We start from the raw sequence: 6,728 nt of genomic DNA, 5'->3' as shown, positions 1-6,728 counted from the left end.
GGGGGGATGGGCATGGAGGAGGGCACTTGTGGGGATGAGCACTGAGTGTTATGTGGAAACTAATTTGACAATAAAATATTTGTATAAAAAAAAGAAAGAAAAGAAGTCTCACTTAAGATTTAAAAAAAAAGATTTCTGCTTTCACAAGAATGTCTGTGTTAAGTGGGGTTTACTTTTTTATTTTTTGGCAATTTACTTTTTTAATGCTATTAAACTAAAATTAGATCTCTTGAAAAAAAAAAGAAAAGTACAGAAGCCTACAAAGACTTGTAAACATATATTTATAGAAGTCTTATTTATAATAGCCAACATTGTAAATAACCTGAATATCCATCAACAAGTAAATGGATTAAAAAAACTACAACATGAATCTCAAAATAATTGTGAAAGAAGCCAGAGAAATCAAGAGTAGATACCACATGATTGGATTCATATAAATATCTTGAAAATACAAACCAATGTATAGTGACATACAGCAGATTAATTATTTCCACGAGAAGAGATGGGGAGGTAGGGGATTATAAACGGGTATGAGAAATCTTCTGTGGGTGATAAACATATTTATTATCTTGGTTGTGGTGATGGTTTCTTGGGTGCCAAAGTATATTAAAAGGTACACATTAAATATGTAAAAATCATTCTGTCAAGTATACCTCAAAGTTGTTTTTGAAAAAGCATTTGAGTCCTGCCCCACCTCATGCCTGACTGGAGCAAGATGATCACCCCAAACTCTACCTGCCTAACAGGAAACGGGGAAGGTTCTCTCATGGAAGATAATATCATTTGTAGCATCAATCGATTTCATTCAGAATGTCTACCAAATAGTAATCAGTGTCCAGGCTATATAATTTGGTAATATGAGAAGTAGAAACATTAGCAAGTGCAAACACAAGTGGTCCAAGGTTATCAGGGTTAGCAAATGAAGACTTTTAAAATAATCACTTAAAAATTTTTTTAATGTTTTTATTTCTGAGAGAGAAAGAGAGAGTGAGCAGGGGAGGGTCAGAGAGAGAGGGAGACACAGAATCCGAAACAGGCTCCAGGTCTGAGCTAGCTGTCAGCACAGAGCCTGACGCGGGCTCGAACCCATGAACCGTGAGATCATGACCTGGGCTGTAGTTGGACGCTTAACCGACTGTATCACCCAGGCGCCCCTAAAATAATCACTTTTAATATGTTTGATAAACCAGAAGAAATGATGGACAAAAAAGATGAAAGGATAAAGTGTTGCAGCTACGAAATATACTGAATTGTATTTTTAAAAGAATCAAATTGATATTCCAGAATGGAAGCTTTTAATGCTGGAAATATGGTAAACTGAGTCAATTTGATCCCTTTTCAAAGGAAAACTTCCAGTAATACTGGGTAAAATACAACAACAATAATAATACAGAGCTAACCATGAAGAAAAGAGTTCTCCAATGACAAAAATAAACAGGAAACTTAAAGCCAGAATGATAAGCTTGTAAGCTGATGCCACAGCACCCCGGAGACAGGGTTTTAAGCTGCATGGTCAAGTGAGTTAAAATACCCATTCAGAAAAAAGTTGTTCATACCAGGCATATAGACTGTTCAGTGAAAGGGAGACAAAGGACTCCATACACTGACACAGGAAAGGGATAAGGTTCTACCAGGGTCCCTAAGAAAAAACAAAACCTCCCTTAAAAAATCTCTAAACTCCAAGCTCATGCTTCATGTGGAGGGATCCAAACTTATACTCCCCAAGCAAAAATGTAAAATTAACATAATTCCAGATTGACCACTCAGGGAAATTTTTATTTTTTATTTTGTTAATGCTTATTTATTTTTGAGAGAAAGAGAGAGAAAGAGACAGAGATAGACAGAGACACAGAGAGAGAGAAACAGAATCCAAAGCAGGCTCCAAGCTCTGAGCTGTCAACACAGAGCCCCACACGGGACTAGAATCTATGGACGCAACAGATCATGACCTGAGTTAAGTCAGAAGCTTAACCGACTGAGCCACACAGGCACCCCACTTAGAGAATTTTTTATAAAACCAGGGTGAGCGAGATAATCAGGAAAAAATACTACTCACTGTCAAGCTCATGCAACTACACACACACAAACACACACACCAGTCGGAAACAATAGACTATAGAAGTATCAAACCCCAAACCCACAAGATGATTAGTATTCCCGAGCCTAAAATTTTGAAGCAATTGGGGTGCATGAGTGGCTCAGTTAAGTGACCAGCTTCAGCGCAGGTCATGATCTCAATGTTGGTGGGTTCAAAAAGAACAGGTGGATTTTTTAAAAGAGCCAAACAGAACTTATGGAAACAAAATATATATAACAATTGGTACATAAAATTCAACAAGTTAATCAACAGACTTGAACTTTCAGTATCCAGTATACTTATTAAAATTCCAGAGTAATCTCTCAAATAGTTGTTTAAAAAAAACAATAAATAATAAATATTTGTTTAAAAAAATAAATAAATAGTTTAAAAAGAGAATGAAAACTACACTGTAATTGAATTTTAAAGAGAGAATACAAACAAATGAGCCAAAATGGAGCATGCATAATAGGTCAATCACTATTTTAAGTGCTTTTTATGTTTTATCGCTTACTACTCACTTTTAGGTGGATGTGATCCCTTCTTGTTTATGAGGAAACAGTGTCGAAGGGCCAGTACCCTGGCGAAGACGGCACAGTTTTCAGGAATGAAACACATCTCAAACAGACGATTTGCAGACCCCATGCTCTTGATCACAGCCGCACCGTATAAAGCAAGAAAGGAGAAAAGCAGAGCGAAGTAAATAGAAATCACAAAATGAGATGCTAGAAAGCAAACCTCATCAGTAATCACAATACATTTAGGTGGAATAAGCTTGCAAGTTCAAAGATTTACAGATTGCTTGTCTGAAACAAAGCACAATTAAAATTTAAAACAGATTCAAAGTTAAAAAGAATACAGAAAGAGGTCAAAAGTTAGAGACAGATAAAAAAAATCAGGTGAATACTAACCAACAGAGAGGGACCCATTCAAGCCTTCTGCAGGTTCTCTATTTCTTAGAACCCAGTTTGGTGTGCCGCCGGCCAGTGTGCCTGAGCAATACACCGAATCTCCCGGAGTCTTAGGTCTCCTGCCTGTAAAATAGACATAAATACATATAAGAAACAGTCCAAACCTGCCTCCAGCCAATTTTTATCAACCGTCTACTGTGTTTTGGGCACCTGTCTGGCCCTTGCAGAGATTACATCCTAGTAAGAGGGGCACGAAGGAAACCACAGAGATTGTAATCACCTAAATTTTACAGTATGGGAGGTGATAAGTGCAGTAGAGAGAGAAAAATAGAGTATGATCAGGGAGATAGGGTGTTGGCCAGGAATAAGGGGAATGCAATGCCCGGTTTGTAAGAACAGCCAGCAGAAGCCTCACTAAGAACATTGAAGAAGGGGCCATTGCTTTACAAGGGCTCCAACAAAGTACTACACCAGGATGACTTCAACACCAGAGAGCTGTTGTCTCTCAGTCCTGAGGCTGAAAAGTCGGAGATCAACATGTCAGTCAGCAGGACTTTTCCTTCCTAAGGCTGTGAGGGGGAGTCTGCTCCAGGCCTCTCTCCTAGGCTTATCTTCTCCCGTCTTCTCTTCACATAGACTTCCTCCTGTGCATGTCTCTTTGTCCAAGTGCCTTTTTATAAGGATACAAGTCATATTGGATGGGATCCCACCCTTGTGACCTCATCTCACCTAATTACATCTGCACCAACCCTATTTCCAGATAAGGTCACATTCTCAGACTTTGGGGGTTAGGACTTTAACATGTGAGTTGGGCAGGTTGGGAGGGGGCACAATTTGACCCATAACAGGGAGTATTTGAGGAAAAAATTGAAAGAGGTGAGGGAGTGGGCCAAGTGGACATCTAGAGGAAAATGCACCAGACAGTGAGACTGGCCAGGGCAACAGCCCTTAGACAAGTGTCTGATGTTTGCAAGTGACAGCAGAGAGGTCAGTGTGGCTGGAGCAGGGCGAACCAGTGGAAGAACAGATGAGATCAGCTGGGAGATGGCGGGAGTGGCGGGGGGGGGGGGGGGGGGGGGGGGGGGGGGGGGGGGGGGGGGGGGCGGGGCGGGGGCGGGGTGACTTGAGGTCACTATAAGGATTCTAGCTTCTTTGCTGAGTGAAACTGGAAGCCATTGCAGAGTTCTGAATGCTTATTTATTTGTTTTGAGAGAGAGAGCAAGTGCAAACAGGGGCAGAGAGAGAAGAAGAGAGAGAATCCCAAGCAGGCTCCATACTCAGTATGAAGCCCAAAACAGGGCTCAGCCCTGCGACCCTGGAATCATGACCTGAGCCGAAATCAGGAGTCAGACACTTAACTGACTGAGCCACCCAGGTGCCCGCATTGCAGGGCTTTGAGCAGAGAGGTAACCTGACTTAACTTATATTTAAAAGGATCATTTAAGCCTCTGTGTTGGAAGTTCTCATAGTGCAGTTACAAAAATTAAGTTAGCACAGAGGCTATTTTGTGCCCAATAAATGTCATCTGTTACTGTTTATAAGGGTGCTGGCGGAATCCCACCCAGATTCCTTTACTAGCCCGTTTGTCATTCCCAGCTTCCGCGGGTTTGGTCCACTAGTGTTCCTTTCTCTGGAGAATTGCCATTGATCGAAACAAAAGCCACCTTCCCCTGACCAGCCTGGAGTTACAAAAGGCCATGCCCCTGGCTCAAGAGGGAATGATTCTGTGGTGCAATGTGTGCCTCTTGTCTAATGGAATGAATATAGGTGACATGGTGAGAAGGCTCACAATGTTCTTGAGAATGTCACACCTGCAGAAACACGACCAACTTGGACTTGAAGGGACAGAGGACAAGATGGAAGTGGGCCGTCAGGCCAACAAAGTTCTACATGCAGTAAACAGGTTGATAAACTACTCAGTTATAAATACATTTAAGAAAAAGAAAGGATGATTTCAAGGGCAGAGCTGCAGGCCCAGAGGGCAAAGCCAGGAGCCACAGAGGATGATTGGAGTTAGCCAGTTGAATTTTGAAATTGCTTAGGACTAGTGAGTCCTTTTTTCCTTGCAGCTTCTCCCTTTTGGAACAGATGTCTGTAACTGGTCTGCTGTGCTTGTCCACCATTGCATTTTAGGAACAAATTATTTTTCCTCTAGTTTTATAGGCCACAGATGGAGAATTTTTCTCCAAGATACATCCCACTCAGGGTCTCACCCATACCTGAGTTACATAATTAAGATTATGAAATTGGGACTTTTCAGCTAATAAGATTTTGGACTTTGAGTTGATACTTTGGAGGATGTTGTGATGAGGTGAATATATTTTGCATGTGAATCTTTGGGGCCAAAGGAAAGACTGTGTAGGTTAACGCCACTCCCCCAAACATGTCCATGTCCTAATCCTTGAATTTGTCAATATGTTACCTTACATGACAAAAGGGATTTTGCAGATGCAATTAAGAATCTTAAGTTGGGAGAGTATCATGGGTAATCCAATGCCATCGTAATGGTCCTTACAGGAAAAAGGCAGGATGGTCAAAGAGAGGTGTAAAGTAGAAGCAGAGGATGGAATTATGCAAAGCCATAAGCCAAAGAGTGTGAGCAGCCTCTGAAAGATGAGCAAAGCAAGGAAGCGGATTTTTCCCTAGAGACTTCAGATGAAGCACAGCCCTGGTGATACCTTGATTTTAGCCCACTGACACTGATTTTGGATTTCTGTGCTCTAGAACTATAAGAGAATAAATGTGTGTTGCTTTCAGCCTAAGTTTGTGGTACTTTGGCACAGTAGCAATAGGAAGTGAATTTAGGACCCAATATGACCATGAAGCACATGTTGCCTACTGTTCTGTGGGAAGAAGTTCTTTGTCTCTGAAGCAAGAGTTTCATGTCTTCTGCCAGCATCCACGAAACTGGGCCTGGCTAACTTTGATCGCTTGCAGGAGGGGTAAAATCTTAAACCCTTCAGAGTTCTTTCTTTTTTTTTTTTTTTAATATCTTTAATGTTTTATTTATTTCTGAGACAGAGAGACAGCATGAGCAGGGGAGGGTCAGAGAGAGAGGGAGACACAGAATCTGAAGCAGGTTCCAGGCCCTGAGCTGTCAGCACAGAGCCGGCCGCAGGGCTTGAACCCAAGAACCACAAAATCATGACCTGAGCCAAAGTTGGACGCTTAACCAACTGAGCCACCCAGGCGCCCCGACCCTTCATGGTTCTTGACATTTAGTTAATAAAAATGATGGTATGGTCATGGGTATTTTCCAATTTCTAGTAATACTCTTCTAAGAAATCTATTTCTAAATAAGATACCACTTAAATAGCTTTGAATCTTAAGAAATAGCCTATGGTTTATATTTGGTTGCTTAAACTGTGAATAGTAATATTTATATAAGTGAAAGTCAATAAAATCAGCATTTTTTAATGAAAATAGCAAGTACCTATTTGCAAAAATGTGTTAATTACAAGAAATATTCCATGCTTTATTCTACTGTTTAGTGTTAGAGTCATAAGGAATAATATTTTCCTCAAAAGATACTATGGAAAAGGGATTTCTTTTGGTGGAATAACTTGTAAATGAAATCTGGTGCATGACTCAGACCAACTGGGCTCCTAGAGATGACAGAAATTAGGAAGCATTTTATATATATATCTTATATATAATATACACTTTATTTATATAAACATGGAATGATTCTTAAGGGAAATGAAAGATTGGGGTGTGTGAAAACAAAGAACCAGAGAAAA

This window comes from Hyaena hyaena, unplaced genomic scaffold, assembly GCF_003009895.1.
Source record: "Hyaena hyaena isolate Hyena2069 unplaced genomic scaffold, ASM300989v1 scaffold_1027, whole genome shotgun sequence".
In the NCBI taxonomy this organism is placed as follows: Eukaryota; Metazoa; Chordata; class Mammalia; order Carnivora; family Hyaenidae; genus Hyaena; species Hyaena hyaena.
This window is presented reverse-complemented; position numbering follows the sequence as displayed.